The sequence below is a fragment of the Pseudopodoces humilis genome, chromosome 4, assembly GCF_049639895.1.
Source record: "Pseudopodoces humilis isolate 2021_Gansu_Grassland_sample_001 chromosome 4, ASM4963989v1, whole genome shotgun sequence".
Lineage (NCBI taxonomy): Eukaryota > Metazoa > Chordata > Aves > Passeriformes > Paridae > Pseudopodoces > Pseudopodoces humilis.
Genome location: NC_142203.1, coordinates 51188376 through 51209256, shown reverse-complemented (window position 1 = coordinate 51209256; position 20881 = coordinate 51188376). Strand labels below are relative to the sequence as shown.

Genomic DNA, 20881 nt, shown 5'->3' with positions numbered 1-20881 from the left:
TCGCTCTGGGTCCTGTTTCCACTGCATGAAAGTTCAGCATTTGCTTATTGGTATCAAAGTTTTCCAGGTTTGGGAAAGTGGCAGAAAAATTTAATATTTAAATAGAAAGATGGAAAAGATAAATACCTCTTTATCTGCAGACACTTGTGATTTTAGAATAGTTACCTGGTCTTAAAGTTGGCATAGAGTAGAACCTCCTCTATGTCATCATTGTGTGAATTGTTAAAATAATTGTGCCATATATCTGGCTGTGGTGAAAAAGATGCCTTGCATTTAAATTTTTGTTCCAGCTGCTGGACAGATTTGATTTTTTTATTTTCCTGTCCTAAGTGTTGTGAGTGTTGGAAATACAAGGAATTCAGGACTGGAGCAGTGCCGTGTTTGCACATTAGGCAGGAGTCTGAGCGTTCTCCCAAAGACATGTTAGAAAAGATGATATTTTGATGCAGAAAACATCAGCAGTTTTGTGTGAATAAGCAAACATCATTTTATGAAGAAGAACATTTCTTGTAACAGGTTTTCTGTGTCAGTATAACAGCTTCTAGCTCTGAAACACTTTTTCACAGTCCTTTCAAATAGCAGGTATCCCCAGTTTTACGGTTGTGGAAGTGAAAGTGACACACAGATTTCTGGAACCTGCATTTAGAGACTCACCCTTTCTTCTGTGCTTGGATGCTGCATAAACAGCAGTACTGAGCCATGGGAAAAGCCCAGCCAAACTGGAGCAGCTCTGTAAAGAGCCTCTTCCAGTAGTTCCACAAGAAAGGGCATGTTGGAAGCAGTCTCCCTGCTTAAGATAAAAAGTTTCACTTTGACAAAAGCATTACTGGAATGCAAGGAATGCTATGTGCCCCAGAAACATGCTTGAGAGATGAAAAGATTGGTTGTTTTCTTCCCAACCGGGTTTTTGTGCACCAGAGTTATTCTGTTTTTGCGGCTTCCTATATGTTGTAATTTTGCATGAACCTATGTCCTAGAAGTGAATGCCATGGCAAACAAGTAACACTTCAGAGCCACAGGTGGAACCTGGCTGTAGGTTCAGAGAGGTCAAGAAGTCCTGGCAAGCAAAAGATTACTGAGACCATTTCCTTGAACCTGGACTGCTTTCTGCAAACATCAAAGTTACAAAGACAGCACTGCAGACAAAGCTGACTGGTTTGATATCACTGAGAAATGCTGCCCAAAGAGCAGCAAAAAGCCTTCCCTCTGTGTGCTCTTAATTTGCAGCCAGCTGAGAAGATGCTCTGACAAAGCTAGACTAATAAAGTGCTTAGGAAACGGGAAACAATTGTAGCAGATAGCCCAAATTCTCTTCTCTCAGCCAGCTAGCCACAATCTGTGTAAACTTAAGAGTAGCTGTTTCAGTCCCAGGCAGTGCAGGTGTTTCCAGGTGTGAGACATTTTATTCCTTTTCTGTGCTCCTCTTTGGAGAGCATCACCAGAAATCATCTTGAGTTTGGAAGAGTTTCAGCAGCAGAGTATATGGGGAGGATAAAATTTTGCACCAAGAAGTTCATCAGCGTTTAGCTCTTGTGTTACGTATGTGTGTCTGTCTGCGCATCTTCCGCTTAAAAAGTGACCTCTACTCAAGAGTTGTCCTTTATGATGAAAGAGCAAGCAGTTTTTGCTGAAAATTCAAGACTCTCGTTTCCAGTATCATTTTACATCAAACTTTTATCAATGGATTTTGATATAGCATTAAAAGAGAGGAAAGGGGTAAGGATCTAAATATGTATGTCTTCTACAGTTAGTTCACGTGGGTCACTTGAACTTGGGGTAACTCTTTATTTTTTGTGCGTTCTCATTTCTGCTTCTTGCAGTCCTCAGTGGTTATGCTGCATGCAGCTTCCCTTTGGCACTGATTACAAGGATGGTGAGCAGATTTTGTATTACATTTTTGTATGCCTTAATTATGTTGCATGTGCATTGCAATGCTTTATGGATCTCCTTAGGAAGATGACTTTTTAACGTGTCATTTTCATTGAAAATTTGAATTTTGGGTGTAGCTGAGCAGTTTTTGAGCATGGCCTTTTTTTTACCTTTTAAACTAATTGGGTTGCTAAGCCTGATTCATGACAGTATTAATCATACTTGATAATTCCAATAGTTGTAACTGCAGCTGTCAAAATACATTTGAGAATGTAAGGCATATTAAGTATAAGCTCATTTTTCTGTGTGTGGAAGCTTTTTTTATAAATTACTAGTCTGTGTTCTAAATGAGATTACATTAGTGAAGATTTGAGCAATATTTAAACAACTTAATAAGGTCTGGTGAGAATTCCTAGAAATAAAGTAATATGAGCATTTCATTTTTTTTTGCATTCTTCTTTAGTTCAGTCCTGATTAAAAGGCTCATTTTAATAGTTTCTTGTCTAAATGCAACATTTATGTTATGCTCACTCAAAAGCACACAGAGCAGCTTTGCATTGGATGAGTGCAGAATTACAGGCTTGTTTCTTGACTTTCGATTCACAGGTTTTGCTGATTCATGTCAGGGCAACTGACAAACCCTCGTGTTTTGATCTGGGAGGAGCCACTGGTCCTGCCTCAAGAATAGTAGAAAAAACTGTATTTTTGAAGGCTTTCCACCTGTTTTTGTAGAAACACAGGTATTTCTGGTCTGAGGCTTTAGCAGCCCCTAGCAGGAATTTTAAGCTCTTGTGGAAACTGTATGGGAATGCCTTCATTTTTCAGCATTCTAGCAAGAGAGAGTGGGACAGCCTGAACCCTCAGCAGTTGCCAGTGGCACCCCATTCTCCTCTCCACCTGCAAAATCACATACACACATTATCATAGTTATCAGAAAAAGAGTTTTTCTTCGTGGGATGTATTTTTCCATTGTTTAGTATTTTGTGGATCAAAGGATGCAGGGTTTTTGAAATTGAAGCCTGCATTTTGTTTTGAGTTTCAGGCTTTGAGTTGGTAAAACAGGGTTTGAGGAAAGTCCTTCTATTCTGAGGAAACTTAAATCAGTGGTACAGTTGGCCCAGGCAGGTGCCAGATCCAAAGCAGTACATTTATGTGTACTGCCAAGATCTCTATTTCTTCGGTTTCCTTCTATGAAAGGAAGTTTGCAGTGTCCCATCAATCCCAGTAGGGAAAGCCTTGCTGAGGGTGCAGCAGAGAGCCAGCAGTGGGAGAATGGTGCCACCCTGGTAGCACTGGGTCCTGCACAGGGCATCAGCATCTCTCTGTGCACCTACCAGGGTGCTGTCCTGGAACACATAATGGCTCTGTTAGCTTTCCTTGGACACCTTCATTCTTCTGCTTTGGAGTCTCTTAGCAGAGGGAGGTTTCTCAATGCCTCCTCCATTTACAAGCATTTTAGAGCTATATATTGAGAAGACCAGTGGCTGATACCCTCTGCACCCCAGACTTAACTTTGTGCATGTATAAGCTGCTCTTTATGTCAGATGGTGGATGTTACACAGCTGATGAGGCTGTGTGGGATTTTTCTTCATGTTTTAAAGAATGTTGGGTCCTTTACTGAAAAAATCAACACTATCAGTTGCTCTCCTTTCTTTTACACCTGGTATGCTCTAAATATATTACCTCTGGATACAGAATCTTTCCCACTGCGACAGAAATTGGTGGAAATCAACCATCAGACATTCCCATAAAGTGATAGAACAAATGAAGCCATCTTGTCAGGACAGTAGTGATTACCCAGGCATGATTTGTAATTGTAGCAGTGATAGCTGCTGGCCTCTTCACTTTGGTTTAATGTGCAATTGCATCCTCCTAATTTGTCTGGTTAAGAAAAGAGAGAACTCCATATTCAGCTGTAATCTTTTCAGTGCGTGAGAGCCTATCTAGACCACCTTGCAGTTCATGCCAGTTTTGCAGCTCAGGTGAGAGTCTACATCTGAGCTAGTTCTTCTGCAGCTTCTGCTTATAGAGTAACCCTGTGCAAATTGTGAGAAACTCTAGAAAAATAAGTGTTTGTTACTGAGCTCTGAAGAAAAAGAGAAAATAAAATTAATTACTAAGGCTCTGTAGTGTAGGCTGCCCTTTCCTCTTGAAAGCAGCTGAATTGTGATTCTTTGCAAGTGGCTGTTGCAATCCATGGTGCTGCTCCCAGAATGATTTCAGGGGAAACAAAGAAGGGTAGCATCTGCTCCTACTGGTGTGCTTGCGTGCTATGAGTTTTCCATCTTTTCCTTTCCCCTGTCACAAAAGCAAACTTCTGACAGAAAAGAAGTAGCTTTCCTACAAGCAGTGGGCAAAGCTGCTGGAGGGTGTTGGACTGTTGTGTATAACTGCACAGGGTAACAGGGAATTGTCATGTGGGAGCAGGATCAGACAGCCTATAATTAATTCTGCCTGTTTATAAATCTACATATTTATATTGTATGTGTAAATAATACTGATGTATGTTCCCTGCACTTGATGTACATAACCCTGCAGGGCAGGGTAGGGTTCAGATACCAAGGCTACTTAACAGGCTTTCTTAATTTGGCAGCCATCAGTGTGCCTGCCTATCAGACATTTTTAATTCTATGATTCAGTGTAGCCAATGAGTTTTATTTCCAGTGCTCCTCACAGGCATAGCTCAGGCCAAGTACAAGTTGAATAACCTTCAGGAAAGCTGTGCTGTCCTTCTGTCGGCCGCTGTCTTTGAAAATTGCCTGCAGAGTTAGTGAGCAGGAACAGTTAAGATTTACAAACAATGATGAAGCTTGTCATGCATCTTTCACCATTCATCATCTGGGTGCCGTGGCTGGGCGGTGAAGTGTTCTTCATAAAAACCAGCTCAGTGTGAAATACACCTCGCAGCAATGTTTACTGCTCTGAAACTCGTCAGCAGCCCTTTATAGTAAATCCAGATTGCGATGTGACATTACAGTATATCATTGCAGAGCGCGCTGGGGTTTACACTAGGAATGAGTGCAGTTCACACCAGATGAGATGTCGAAATTGAGTTATGTAGGAATTTGGCTGTTATATGGGGATAGCTTTTGTTTTCTGAGGACTGAAAGTTAGCTTTATATATATAATATATATAATCTACACATATCTGCACTTGTGTGTGAGTGCCTATATCAATAGACACGGATATATAGATACACATACACTATGTGTACAAAGACTGCATACACTCACAGATTTCTCTGATGGGACCCTGTCTTACATTTATACTATTTCTTAATACATATTGCAGTATTTTGTTAAAGTGCTGCGTTTTAGCATTAGCTCTTCCGTGAAGTAGCCATTTATTTCCAAAAAATCCTTTTTTCAACAAGTTTTCTATCTGTGGTAGAGATGATGGATGCAGTTGGCTGGTAACCACTGAAACAGAGCTGAACAGGTTTGGAGGTTTTTATGTGTAAATGTCTCCTAGAGCTTGGAAGATGAAGCATGGATCCAGAAGAATTGGGGAAAACTTAGGCAGAAGCTTTAAAATACAAAAAATACAGAAGTTACTTTACACCTGTGCTGAGATTGGACACATTCTCCGTGCTTGTGTTAGTCCTTTCAATTGCAGCGTGAGCACAAAGGTCATTGAGAATAGGATAAAATAGTAGGTGCCGTTGTCTAATTACAGAAGTGGGAAGTCACTGCAAAACACAACCGAGACACTTTGTGTATCAGTAAGTCAAGACTGAGTCTTTGGAGATAAATGTACTGTCTTGGACATCTGATGGTCTGAGAAACATCTCTGAAGTTAAGCAGTAATAGCTGCATAAAGTGGAAGGCACCCCATGCTGGTTGGCCTACAGAGAAGGACAATAACTTGTTTCAGTAAAAGTTAGGTGGTAGTTAACAGATAAAAAAGAAAGAAAATATTTGAGACAGACCAGCAAAGTTTTTAAATACTTCCTGTGATTTTTGTGTGTTTTTATTTCAGTGCTGTTCTGCAGAGCCTGTGAATTAAGTTACATTTCACTGCCTTTAGTGACTGCTTTATCTTCTGAGTTTCAAACAAAGCTGTCATTTTCTGGAATCTTCACTGAAGTCTTCTGGTTTTATTATTGCCTGACTTTTCAACCATCGGGGGAAATCTATTGGAAATACTGTTATATTTCATTTTAGATTTCTGAGACCTGGGCTCAAGTGTTAAACGTAGTTCAGAAGTGGAAAAAAAGGAGTGGGACTGCAGTTGTTACTAGTTACTAGGAGAGATAACTTACTTCATTTGTCCTCTTCACCTATTTTCAGTTCCTACACTTTTTTTTTGCTTTAAGTGCTAATACTGCAGTGAAATTGTACTTTTCTAGCTTATAACAGTTTTCACAAATATGTTTATTAATACTGATTTTATTTGGTTGATTTGTTACATTTATCTGAAAAAGCCAACACTGTAAAGTTCATCTTTGAGTCTGCTTCAGCCAGTATGAAGGTAAAGCTTCAGACCCACTAATAATATAAGTACAGAGGCTTCCAGGCTTACCAGTAGCATTCTAGTCTTATTTGTATTCATAATTAGCTCAATGATACAATATTAATCTCACCTACTTCTTTACTAGAGGCTTTAATGAATTTGGTGAGGTTTCTTAGGGAGGAGAGAGGGTAGAGGATGGGCAGGAGATGACAGCAGTGGTGGTAAAAGTGTTAAGTATTATTTATGAAAATTTCTTCTCTCCTTTTCTTTTGAGAAGGGAAAGTTTGGACACCAGTACTTCTGTGGCTTGAATTAGTGGGGTAGATAGTAAAACTGTCACTTATAACATTATGGTTTCAGGCAGAAGAACATTGCATATAAAATCAAAGGGGTGTATTTCTTCACAGCTTTTTGTGAAGAATGTATTTTTGCTTTATGTATCTGCTCAATTTCTAGTAACTTGGCTAAGCTGCAGCCTTCAGATACTAGTAAGTGCTGCCCTGTCATAGGGATGCTGTAATGGCCTCAGAGCATGTAATTTAATTTCACCTGTTCTGCCAGGTGACTCCTTGCTTTTGCAGTATCTGCTTTTCATACACCAGAGAGATCAACATGACTTAGGGCAAGAATTAGGAAAAATACTCTAGATGCCACATTAACAGTATTTACTACAGTGTTAGCATCCAATTGTTGCTGTCCAGACATCTCCAAATTTGAGTTAAATGGGTAAGTGGGCCAGGACTAAGGAAAAAAAAAAAAAGATATTTTGTAGACCAGGTCAAGTCTCTTAATTGTATATTGTTTTCTCACACAAAGGTCTCGTGGTGGTGGTGACCTTTTCTTATGGTGACCCTGCAAAAAGCCAAAGCAGATGGTATCTATAGGGCACTGTAAAAATAGTCCAAGAGAAATGGCTCAGAATAGGGGAAAAAAAGCCTGCACCACGAATATTGGCTGATTATAATGACTGCATCCAAGAATTGTCAATCATACCTTAATGTTTATAGAAGTGAAAAGTCAATGTGTAGTTGTTTAATTTGACATGACTCTCAGTCTGAGGAAGTGTAATCGCTGGAGGGGACAGTTAAGTAGCTGTGCTCCGTGTCAGCTTGTCTCGCTCGACTACTGCACTAAACGCTTTCCTGATGAGCGATAGATTTGTTTAAATACCAGGGTAATTGCTAGCTACAGGATCCAACACTCTCTTAATGCCTTGTACTACATCTGTATTGGCTCTTGCCTGAGGCTCTTTGAGGTTTCTGCAGGGAAGAAGGCATGTATCTTCAATTACATTGTTCTCCTTCAGGTTTTGAAGGGTAATTGTTGCAGACATAAATGGGCTATAATAAATTACATTTCATTTCTCCCAAACTTGTTGAAGTAGATCAGACATGCCAGTGTTACAGCTGCTTTCTGCTTGTGACATCTGGGTAGTCTGCAGTACTGAGAAAACACGAAGAACAGGACAAAATGTTCCTTCACTGGAAAAATGGAAAAATACCAGACTTGTAATGCTATACTGCTGCAAAGCCAGTGAACTTGTTTTACATGCTATGAAAGTATTTGCTTCTCCTTGCTGCTTCAACACGTGCAAATTACGATCATATATATAAATGTTACTGCTGATTGTGAATAATCATAATAGGAGAGAGACTCATCTCTACTCTCTGTAGTTAGGACAGTGCCCACATTTTACTTTTTTAGTGCTGTTGGTGTCCTAAGAAGATTGAAGAGACCTGGTAGTTTCTGCCAGGGTGGATGCCTACTGATTTCCCTTTGCTGAGCACATTCCTATTGTGTCACAGCACACTCACAGTGGTGCAGCTGCAAGGCAAATGCCAGCAGCTCCCTACCCTTCCCTACAGCGTGCCCCCACCTCTGCTACTAAAGGTCCTCTACTTGGTACCCACAGGCTGTTGCAAGAAAAGCTGAAAGCCTCTGTGTGTGGATTACTGCTCCCTTGAAAAATGTTTGAAGGGATTGGAGGGAGCATTTATTTTTGAAATATGCTTTTCTTAGAAGTCTGACAAAATCTTAAGATTAGTTTTGAAGTATGTTGAGAATTGAAGATGTAATTTTTAGGGATTCATTTTACTATGTGATGAGAGTGGGAGCCAGGTTATACAGAGTATTCCCTGGAGTACATTTTGAAATAAACCAATTATAATTTAGTTTCTTCTTTAACACTGGGATTTATATATTTGCATTTATTCCCTCCTTCCTCATAATTTTACAATGCCAGTCTCGAAGCTGTATGCTTGATGTTTATCTCACTGTATCTGTTAAAGGTTGAAGATTTGTCTTGAGGTCTGAATCACACCCTGTATGCTGTATGTAAGTTGTTTATTTATTCCAAGCATAGCATTAATCATGTATTAGACGGCTGAAGGTAAAATGATGTTCCTAGTCCAGTTGGCGAGTAGTTTGTTTCCTTTCTGAACATGGAAAAAAAAAATCAATGAGAGCTCTCTCCCATTTGTTTATAAATCATTTTGCCTTTCAAGTTCTGTCTCCGAGCAATTGCAGTCACTGCAAGGAGGGTTCTGTTTTCCCACCCAGGAACAACTGTTTACACTAAATGTTTTAGCGATTGTTTTTGATAAATTTGATAAATTTCAGTTTTGAGGCAGATTTAAGCTAGCTGTGTATCCCTAATTATAGTATAAATTTTCCTGATTACTCTAAATCAAGACTTCACTCCTGTTTTTGATTTTTCATCCCTTGGATAAATATGAACTTCTAGTTCATAAAGCCATCTCTACTAACACATCTTGCCCCACTGCTTCCCTGAATCACAGGTGCTTTCAGGATCTTTAATTTTGTGGATTGAGTCTCTGATTTTTCCAAAGGCCTAAACACTGTGCATAGGTTTGTGGCAACAGACTCTACGTTGGAGTGAAATAACACTGGCTTGTTAAAAGGTGTCTGGTGTATTCCTGTTAGGTGGGTACATTAGTCCCCTGAGACTACCAGAAATGAATGTGTAACTGCCTAATTGTAGCTAAAAAGGCTCAGGAAAAGGTTGGTTCATAGTTTGGAAGTAATTGCCCCTTCAGCTGTGGAGCTGACCTCTGTAACAGTGTCTCTTAACTTTCCAGCTTGGAGCATTTAATCTGCTTTTCCTTCTGCTTTCGACTGCTATGTGTGTGTGGAGTAGGACTGCCTTCCCTGTCTTTCAAGAGAGGGAAAAAACCCTGCCATGAGCCTGAACAGCACCAACTACAGAGTTACTGTGTAGTGCAATCTCCTTGCAGCCCATGCTCTTTGACTTCTTTCATCACCCTGTGTCCATGGTGAGTTGCAGCAGGGCTGTGTGATGCAGGAGAGGATGAGCTCTTTCCACTTACCTTCATCCTACCTTGCTCTTAGAGTGTCGAACCACCTTTTTTCTGATCAGAGTTGCACACAGCGCTGTTGGAATTAACTGAGATGGAGTGTTGGAGTGATTTTCTTGGGGACGGGCAGTCTTTGATACAGTCACTAGGGTCTGGATGGCCCCAGAGACCTATCTTAAAATTTTCTCTACAGCAGATGACAGCAGTAAAATTCTGATTTTCTGTTTATCTGTTTAAGTGTTTTAGAACTTTCCTACCACTGTCATTATCAGAGAGTGCTGGGAAAGGACAGGGAAGTGCATGTTGAAGCTTGTCAGCTACACTTTTTTCCCATTCCAGTGTTAGCAAGGAAAGATGGCACAAGAGGACCTAGTACTCTTGAAGGAAACAAACACAACCAAGGTTTTTGGGCCCTACTGGCAGGCCCTAGAGTGTGTAGACTGTAACCAGTGTGATCTCAGAGGAGTTTTGGTCCTTCCTAGTAAGACTGCTGCTGTCAGGATCCAGAAGAAAATGCTGGCTACTAGTGGGTTGACCTTCCCACCAGGTGGGGTGTAGGACATCACTGGGCCCATGGAAATGCAGCTGGCATCATCAGGTGGGGTGTAGGACATCACTGGGCGCATGGAAATGCAGCTGGCAGCACCAGCAGCATCATTAGACACAGCCCATGCCCTCCAGCTGATGGCACACGCTCAGCATTACTTGTATTATGTTCATGGAAATGAATATAAATACAACACAGCAGGTCTGTCTTAAGCCTAATGTTGTGTGAAACTTCATTTAACTTACTTGACTACCTCAAAAATGTTTTGTGTTCTGTTTTTGTCCCTATTTACTCAAGTATTGTGACTTACTGCAGCAAGGTTCCTAAACTTTGAGGGGAATAAATCTCACTTTAGAATAAGTAGCAACATTTTTACTCTGCACATAGCCATCTTGTGCTGTGTATTTCATCAATACTCGTTGAACCATTTTACTGCAGCTCTGCTGAACTTGCATCCAGATTAAAGTTAATATTAAAAATGGTAATGCCATGGTAATACTAAGTCACTTTAAAGCTTTCTGGGCTTTTTAAATTGCAGATTCATTTAAATTGTAAGATGTAAATGATAAGGCTTTTTCTTTCTTTCCTCTTACTCAATTTTGGGCTTAGTCATTGGTGAGTATAGTGTTGCTCATGCTGAAATCAGTGACAAACCTCCTATTCCTTTGCAAGTATGTACAAGTTGCAGATCCTTGTCTTCTTCCCAGCAGAGATAGTTGAATTGTAAGAGAATATAAAAAGTAGATAAACCTATTTGCAAGTTGAAAATAATTGTATTTACCATAACCAATCACTTGCATTAGACCTAGTATTTTTGACTGGTGGTTTAGTAACCTCTTGACTTCCAAAAGCTTGCAAGTTATGTCCAAAAAATTTTTTGAGCTGTATAATATAGCACTGTTGCACTGAGACAGTTTTTTAAAATTAAATTGTTAAAGCCTGAAAGAGCTGAGTCCATCATTATTAACTATTTGCTTATGCTTTGAGCATTAGGACTGATAATCCCAGACATGGATTTCGTCCTTGTTTTATAAATTGACACGGGCAACAATGAAACATGAAGAGAAGTGACCAGAATTAACATTTACATTTACATGGCTAGTCTTGGTGTTGTGCAAACTGGTTTTTTGTTCCTGATACACTAGTGAAGATTAACAGCCTTTCTGCCCCAGTAATGGAGAGACATTCAGCCAAAATAGTGTTGTGTTTGGATTTCTGTGCTGAATACTAAAAGATTTTATGTGATTGTTAGAGCTCTTGGAATCCTGTTTCTTTCCTTTAGCACAGCTATACAAAGGAGGAACTTTGTGCCTTTTGTTTTGTGTCTCCACATACTCTACTTGATAACGTTATCCTGAGCCTTAAGTGTATTCTTTCCTTTAAAAATAAAGTTTTTTCAAAAAACTTTTGTCACCTCAGCTGTTCCAAATGACACTGCATTTTTAGGTAGGACAGTTGATATTTCCAAGGTAATTATTCACAAGGAACTTTTTGTATAGACAGGTTTGAAGTACATGTATCTTAAAAAAAAAAGGCAGTTATATTGTAGTGATGCCCAAAAGCAGATGCCCCAGGAGTCGGGACTCCCTAGTTGTCTTCTGTGTTGCTCCAGGAGGCAGATGTAGCCTGTGAGGTGTTCCCTTGAAACAGGAAGCAGTTCCCACCTCCATCTGCACCATCAGTGTCAGCAGTCATAGCACAGAAAAGCTTTTTGCCCATTCAGTCACCTCTGTGTGGCATTATCTGCTGGTTAGGTGGTGTTTGGGATGTATGGAAAAGCTGTGTCATCAATGTAGGAGAAGATGCAGACCCCAGAGGGAATGGACAGTATTCAGTCTCCACAAAATTATCATGAAGTCACCTAACTGTGCCTGAAGGAACTTCTAGGGTGCCAAGAGATAATGTTGTGCTCTCTTTTTTAGAGCTGGCTGGAAATCGTTCTGATAGAAGCTCTGGCTTTGGAAAAATCTAACTCATTGATGGTTTTTGCTGAAATCAAGTATTTCTGCAAACTTAGGACAAACAGGATTCAGCTGGCCTTCTTTCCTCAACAGTCTCACATGGATGATGAGTCCATTTTGAACCTGGAGAAGAGAGTACAGGGAGATACTACTGGGGCCTTTCAGTTAGAGGGGGCTGATAAGGGCACAACTGGCTTTTTAAAAGGGTCTGTAGATAGGTCAGGGAATAATGATTTTAAACTAAAGGAGGTTAAATTCAGACTTGACACTGGGTGAATTTTTTTACAATGGTGGTGGTAAAATGCTGGCACGGGTTGTCCAGAGAGGTCATGGGTGGAACATTCACAGAACCATTCAAGGTCAGGTTGAATGGGACTCTGAGCTACCTGATCTAGTTTGAGATGTCTCTTGTCACTGCAAGGGAGTTGAACTAGATGTCCTAAAGATCCTTTCCAACCAAACCATTCTATAATTCCTGTCAAAGATTTGGAGTTGCAGGCAGTCCATTGCTGTTCTTGCCTTCCTGTCAGGGGGTTGCTGCCTGTTCACGTGGTTGTGTGGCCTTTTGTGACGCCGATTTGTTCTCTTACCGTTTGTGAATGGTTTGTTCTCTTTTCATGGGGGGAAAAAAAAACAAACCAAACCAGACAAACTTCTGTAAACACTTCATTTCATGGATCTGGCTTCAAAAGGTGGCCACACAGGAGGGGCACGTGGGGTGCTAAGGTCTGCCTTACTACTGTGCCCAGTGGTGGGACAGTCTAGGGAGTTTCAACATTCTGGCCCCCATAGCACAGCAATTTTGTGCAAAACCAGTCCTGACAGGATAAAATACTCAAAATAGAAATTTCAGCCTGTGCACCAGCAGCTGGTAAGATAGTTATATATTTCTCATGAGAAATTATTGATATGTTTCTACTTTAATCTTGTTAGATTTTGATTAATATAGGAATAAGAAAAACAATCCAAAGAGTGGATTATAAGTTCATTTTTTTTTCTCGGTGCTACCTGTCTTCTGTCAGTCTTCTGCGTATAACATACCAGGGACATCTTTTTTTGATGGAGAATCAGTCTCCAGTGTTGTGTATGGAATAGAGAAGTAGTATCTTGACTTACAGGAATAAAGAGATTTAAGGTCCTAGCTTTGTCACAGCCTTGTTACATGATGAAGGAAATTCCTCTGAGATACCTTGCTGCTCCTCAGTTAGTGACAGATGTCCAAATGTCCCCTATACATCACAGCTACTTTTTAAATCTTCCTTTGCTGAAAATCAGTGCCTCCTCCTATGTTTCTGTGTCTGTTCTCTAATCTTGAATCTTCAAGTGGCTTGTTGGTGGCCTGGTTTCTCTTTGTCAAAAATTCCTGTTCGACTGATGTAGAATACAGCTGTGTAAACATTGGGTCCTCTGGTGGACTGGGAATGTCTGAGGGAAGTAAGGCTCTCTCTCTCCAAAAGTAGTCTGCTGGTCAAGAGTCACAGCCTGAAGGAGAAGCACGTGCATCTCTACGGTACTGGCAATACAACACCTCCATTCCCCATGTTGCTTTGCAGCTGTGTGCCCAGGACAGCTCAAGGGATTAAATAAAGGAGAGATTAAATAAAGAAGGCTAGGAAGGGAAAAGGGAGATACTTTTTGCATTTTAATCATGATGCCTTTCTTTGTAGTGTTACTACCAGGTTAAAAATAGGTCAAATCAGTGACTTCATCCCAGCTCTTTCGTGTCTGAGGTTGTCATGCTTTATGTGTAATTGTATGGAATGTTTTCACTTAGAGATGACTCAAAAACAATCTACAGAAATGCCTGTTTTACCTTGTTACCCAGAAATGCCTGCTTTATGTTGAGATGCTAAAGAATGTTTTGCTTCATGTCTTCCAGTACAAAATCTTGGTGAAATTATTAAAATAATGTTCTGTTTTGCAAGAACTAGCCATTAGGGTTCCTGGCAGGGGAATATAAACTGGGGGGTTTCTGTGGAGGTGCACCTGGCTGGGACCTGACTTGGTAGAGTGAGCACATAGGGTGAGTACATGCACAAGAGGCAAGTAACCATTCGCTTCTGCCAAAGAGAGCTTTTACCAGCTGAATGACACATGTTGCCTTTCTGTCTTCCAAAGCAAGGGTACTCACCTCAGCACACCAGAAGTTTTTCTGAGATTGTTCATCCTCTGCCTTTCCTAGCCTGCAGCAGTGGCTCAATGACATCAAGTTAGCCACATAATGTAAAGCTGGTGATAAGAGAGAGTGTTGGTCCATCAATAAATACTCTGCTCCAGTTCCTGCATGCAAGCATGAAGGGCAGTTGCTCTGTAGAAGATTGGTATAGTTTCAAAGTATGTTTTGTAGTCTTGAGTAAAAAGCCCAAGCTTCCCAAGTACCATTTTAGCATCTTGTCTGTCTAGGTGGTGGTGGATGAGAAGTGGAAAGCCTTATTTGATTGTTTCATATATTACTGTAAGAGAATTTAAAACCAGAGGTGAGGGAGTCAACAGGAGGATATTTTCTCCAGCCTCTGGTTTCTAATTACATCAATTATAGCCCTACCTTCTTAGCTGCTGAAACTACAAGCACGAACTGGAAAAGAATTGAGATAATCCGTGGTAAAGCATACTGAATAAAGATCTTTACCTTTTATCCTGAGTTCCTAATGCCAAAAATTAATGCTATTTGAAAATACACAATAAATGTGCCCTGCTGTGGGCATCCAAGATAATCCTTACTGCCTTAAATGTTACTGACAAGGGTAGGTGTTAGAAAAGGAAAAAAGGGCTTTGCTGTGAAATAGTATACCTGTGTTAAGAGACACAGATGGAGTGTACATTTGTTTTAAGATCCTTAGGCTTGTTCTTATTTTTGCATCAAAATTTGCATCTGTTTGTTGCTCTTATAACTTCTTGTCAGCAGGAAAATATCCACAGACATATATTTCTAGCACTGGACAAGTTCCTGTGGTGTTAATAGATAGCAGAGCAGAAAAGGAGCATCACTCCCTCGTTCTTGCAAGTTAATCCACATTGTGGTCAGCACAGAAGAGTCCATAACACATTGATCACAGGAACATCACAGAGACATTTCATCTGGTCAAAGTAATATGTGGAGTTTAGTTTTAAAGCACACCCATAGCTGAGTTTTCTTTTTCCCCTTGTAAACTGCTTGGTATCAGCCTCCTCATCTTACACATTGGTGTGCGTCATACTGCTGCAAAGCAGTCTGTACACACACTATGTTGTGGTGACCAGCCTGCAGCACACAGAAACCCTTGGCTTCAGATGGGCTTCCAGGATTTATCCCTGTGGAAGATACCCCTTTGTCCAGATCTGTGATGAGGCCTGAGGGATGGAGAAGAAGGATAGTCAGTACAGAAAACATGCAGTGCATTTAAGCACTTATGGACATCAGCAGGAATTTTCATTAAGAACCATTTCATCCCAGCAGTTTTCTTGAGCAAGAGAGGTGTAATTAAGAAGATAGCATTTTGGAAGTTTTTTTTTACTTTAGTTCATACAGAGTAGAAGCAAAAGAAATAAAATATATTGGGGGTTCATCAAGTGCAAATGTCCTTCGGGAGCATGCATCACTGCAGGTTTACAAAATTGCAGTCTTTGTGTTCAAAGAAAATTTTGAAAACACAGCTGATTCAAGTTTGTTCTTACTTTTCTTGAAACTTCTCTGTGGCCTAGTAGGAACCCATGGACCCATAGGCTCTTGACTACTAGATCTGCACAGAGCCAAATACCAGAGTATGAGGCTGGATCCATTGCATGGCTGGCTTTTGAGCAGTTTTTTCACCCTAATGTAAGTCAATAGTCTTTTTAAATAGAGCATTCACACAGGAAGGGATCATATGAGAGATTTGCAGAGGTAGGTTTTCTTTTTGACCATTTGTTAGTTAACTCTCCCTAAGGAGTTGAACCCTTGTTCAGCACAGGGTTAAGTACTCCCAAAGGTGAAAGACAGCTGAAAGGAGATTGCTTAGGAGAACTTAGTCAACTTCCTGCACGTGTTTACATGGAGGCTGCATCTTGCTCGTCTTATCATCTACAGCGAAGTCAGGACAAACCTCCCATTCTCTTTTTTTTGTGTGTCTTCTCAGTTGCTGAGACATCAGCTGAGGATTTTGATAGTTCCCTGATTCCTAGTGGCTGATTTGGGGGTTTTGTTTAGTTGATTTGGGTTTTTGACCTAAAGCTTTTTCAGGCAGTTACCATACTGTTGCCATAGTTGCTGTGGCCTGGCAAGGCTGTTCAGGCTGTTTGCTGATGCTGGGAGGTAGAGTTAGCCCTTTTGGCAACAGTCTGAGCACCAGAGTAACGGGGTACCCTTGACTTGAGTGGAAATGGAGACAGTGTTTTCAAACTGAATTTGGCCTATGGTTACTTGCAAGCCACCAAGTCAGCCAACATGGCCAGCCACCCTTTATGTCTTCAAGTGGTTTGAATTGGTATCCTGAGGAGTCAGTGCCATTTTCTCTCATTCTGCCCTTTGTGCAGATATCATGTCTTGCTTCTTGGCTTGACTGCTAGTGTTTTCCCAGGCCAGTTTGGTTTTCAACAGCCTTTATGTGGGATCTCTGTAGCCTGGAATGGAAGTTGCTGCTTGAAACGGCAGTGATATTTGCAGAAAGAAAGTGCTTTGGAGAAGAAGGTAAGGTACTATGAAGGGCAGTTCCTGTCCACCCTCATGCCAAAAACTTAGGCATGCTTTAGTGATGCTCCCATGTCATCAAACTGCCAACAGCTTCTAGTTCTTCCTTGTACACATGTGGCTGTGCTGACACACAAATGTGCACACCAAGAAGAAGTGAATGGCCCTTAGTTAGCAGTGTGTGGTACTGACATGCTTACTCACTTTTCTTTCCCTAAGAAAGGTGAAAAAGTTTTAAAAAATTAATTGTATTTGATTATAAAATTGTACTCAATTTTAAATCTTTATAAATTACTCCTTATTTAGGGCTTAATAGTTTTTTAAATGTAAACTCGGGAAAATACTTACTTTTCAAGCATGAATGTCCTTCTGGTTTCTCACATCACTGATAGTGCATTACTCTTTTCAGTCCATTGAATTTTGGGGATCACTAAAGTTAAAAGTCAGTGCAGTTACCAGTGTCAGAAGACATAAGGTTTTGTGTCTGTGGTTGGGATCCCTTTTCACTTCTTTTCCTGTGTGAAATTGGCTGAATGATTTTTCAGATTCATATGGCTCAAAAGTATTCAGGTGCTTTCCCAAGGGTAAATTAGGTAAAGGTAAATTAGATAAGGAACAGTCTTTAAAAACTGTCACAGACCCAATTCTGGTACGGTTATTTACATAGATAAGGGCTGTGTAACAACTGTGGGAGGATCAGCCACAAGCCTCAAACAGATGAAACTCATATACTTAAGTCAAAAAGAACATGGGTTTTGTTTCTCTGAACTTGGAATTTCTACATTTTATTGCTGTATGATTAAAACACTGAAACAGAATTGCTTATTTCCTTCTTGCTGCCTTTTTATAGCTACAAGTCCCAGTCTGAGTATCTCGTACTTTTAATCAGCATTGCACCTACTCACTGCACCTTGCTTGACTTCAGTGACTGTTGACTGCAGTGGAGGTCTGTTCAATAAAGCAGTCCAGGTCTGGATACAGAAGGAACAGTCTTACCTGCTCCAGGTAAATCTTGGTAGTGTCAGATCATTTTTAAAAGCTTTGTGGCTCTCATTACAAACCATTATGCAAATTCAGAGAGCAGAGTATATAGCCCATATTGCCTAATAAGCAAAACTTTGATTAGTTTGGAAGTCAGTGGAGAAACTGGTGGAGCTTCACTCATCCATAAGACTTAGGAGCCACCACTTGAGATGCTAAGAAACAGATTTGATTATCTGTCTACCAAGAAAAGTTGCCCTGTGTATCATTCTGCAGGTTTATGCAAAACTAACACAGAGCTGCTAAAAAAGTAGACCACAAAAACAAAGTGACAGTTTTGCTGTGGTAGGGTTTTAACATCTGTACTGTAGTGTGTTGACTCTTTTGGATTCTTGGTGTTTGGAAAAAAAAACCGACCAAAAAACACTTTCTGAAACTTTGTCACAGAGGTTTGTAGATCTAAAGATTTAAATATAGGAATATAGAGATCTATATACATATCTATAGATTTAAATATAGGTGTTTAAAAGTGTGCCTTTACATCACTTCAGGCACATGCATGCTTAGAAGTATTAACAAATCCTTTAAAATAAATAAACCTCTTCCCCATTGGCTACTTGGGAGTAAACAAAAAATTATCCCCTTTTTAACCTAAATTGCTTCTCTTGTACTTTTGTCCTGGAGGCCAGGGACGTTCAGAATCCTTAGAGCATGTTCTAATCCTTCACGCACCTGATTTGCTAAATCAGAGCAGAATGAGGCTCTGAGAGTTGGAGAGCTGAGCCCTTGAGCCAGCAAGCCCTGTTGAGATGATGCCAGCTGCATTACTATATAATTAAAGGTACCTTATAGAGAAAAAGATGATTCCTGATGCTAGACCTGGCCAGATCCTACCAAAGCTGCAGTTAGTTCTTAGCAGGCACAACAACCTAAAACGGTGAATTACCACTGGGGAGCTAGTCTGTAGGACACATCAGGAGAGGTGATAATTCCACATTTTCTGTAGGTGATTTCCCCTTAGACATTGGCATGTGGACCTACAGAGCATCTCTGCTCTGTCATTACATAATAGTCGAAGCATGAACCACCCCAACAAGATACTCCCCTGAAATAGTGCACAATGTGTGTTTCAGATCATGGGAGTGGGGTGCAGGCTTGGCCATACAAGTATGTTTATGCTGCTTCCCTTGCAGAAGAGCAGAAATGTTCCTCTGCTGTTCTGCTTGATTTCTGTAATCTGCATATTTACACTTGGTTCAAGCCCTAGGAGCTCTTAGGTCATGATAAAATTATTTAATAGAGAAAGTGAAGTGGAAAGATCAGTGGTATCTTCATCCAGACACTGAGGAAATGTGATTTTTCCTTGACTCCACCAAAACCCTGCTTAAACACTAAAAAGGAAAGGAAGGAAACACACCATTAGGAATTTCCTGGTATGTTCTCATGGCAGAAAAAAGTTTGGCTATTGGAAACCACAAGGATCGTTTCTGATTCTGCAACGCTTCTTGGTTTCGGGGTTGGTGGGCTAGAAAAAGTAAAAATCTAAACAGTTGTTGCCAACTGCAGGTTATGTAAGTGCAGTTCCAACCTGTTCTAAGAGCAGATCAGGGCACTGGTTATTTCAGACATGGAGATATTGGAGACCTGTTTGGCTGTTCTGTGCATTTGACCACACAGGAAAGAAATACACGATGCTGCAGATCAGATCACTTTTTTTGTGTCGTTAAAACAATTAGCAGCATTTGCAGGATGTATAAAAACTGTTGGAAGATGCCTTGACTACCTTGTCTTGCCCTCATCTCTAAGCACTGTGTTCTTTTTTAGCTGGGAAAAAATGTAATGTAGGGTTAATATCCCTGGAGTTAAAAAATTTATGTTAGATCTAAAAGACAATAATAGGGTCTGCTTTGGCAGAGTGGTGTTGGAGCCTTAGTCATCCCTTATATGCATCAAAGGAGACACTTGCATTAAATCAAGGAGTCGGGTTCTGTAATATCAAAAATGGTCAAAACTCCCTGAAAGGAATGAAAATTGCTGTTTCATCTGTGCATGGGTTAAGTGGGTGAAAATGGGGTGGGTGTGGGTGTGTGTGTGTGATGTCTACTTCAGAATGTCTTTTCCATTTCTTGGCAACCAGTGTTTGTTTGAAAACAGGACAAATTCAGAAGCTGAGCTGCAAACTGAAGTTGCTGCAGAAACACAGGACACTACAGAAATTAAATGTTGGTGGTTTTTTAAGAGCGTATTTCTAATTGTCTCATAAGTAGTGGGCTAAACCCAGATAGTGCAGTTTACTTTCCTTGAATCCTGTTGTATTTGACTGGCTATCAAAGTCAGGCCTGACCTTGTCTTTTTCGTTGAACTTCAGGACAAATAGAAGTCCCCGGAATCTGAAAGCACCCAGGGCTCAAGTGTAGAGGAGCAGCTCACTTAGGCACAGCAGTGTGATTTCAGGACAGAGTTTAAGCCTCCACTCCGTATTTCTTGTTTTCGTGCATTGTATTAGATTCATCATGGCTTCTAAGAAACAAGAAATGGCCGTAAACAATATTCTCTTTTAAAAGACCACAGGCTGGTAATACTTTACACTGAACAGTAAAATCCAGAACATAGTATTGACGATAAAGGTGTCAGGGGCTCATGGAGCTCCTGCTGTGATTTAGTTTCCCTCCAACTGCCTCAACTACTGATGCATTTTGCTAATTACATCATAGATTTTCTTATTGATGAACAGAATCTGAATTAACACGGGAAGCACTAATGTTACCCTTTCACTATTATTGTTGTACAAGAAGCCGTGGCAGATGCTGGCAGTTAGCTACACAAACATTAGTATTAACGATTGGCCATTTGGAATTGGTGACAAACTGCCGGCTGCTGGAATCCTGAGCCTGAAACCAATCAGGAAGTTAATGAGGAGAGAAATTACCACTGCAGCTTCCCCTTAATTATATTCATGGTAGGCAGGAAGGGAGTGTTGGGGGTGGATCTCAACTCATCTAAGGTTAGGAAGGTCAGAGACCCTTTTACTTGGTTTTTGTATCTACTGCAAATTGCTATGTTGCAACCGTTCCTAGCACTGCATTAGTT

At 40.4% G+C, this 20881-nt stretch overlaps 1 protein-coding gene across 1 annotated transcript in view; it reads left to right on the top strand.

Annotated features, from left to right (window-relative positions):
* Positions 1–20881, top strand: part of DMRT1 (doublesex and mab-3 related transcription factor 1) — a 58524-nt gene that overhangs the window by 37195 nt on the left and 448 nt on the right. The gene's annotated exons all lie outside the window — the stretch shown is intronic.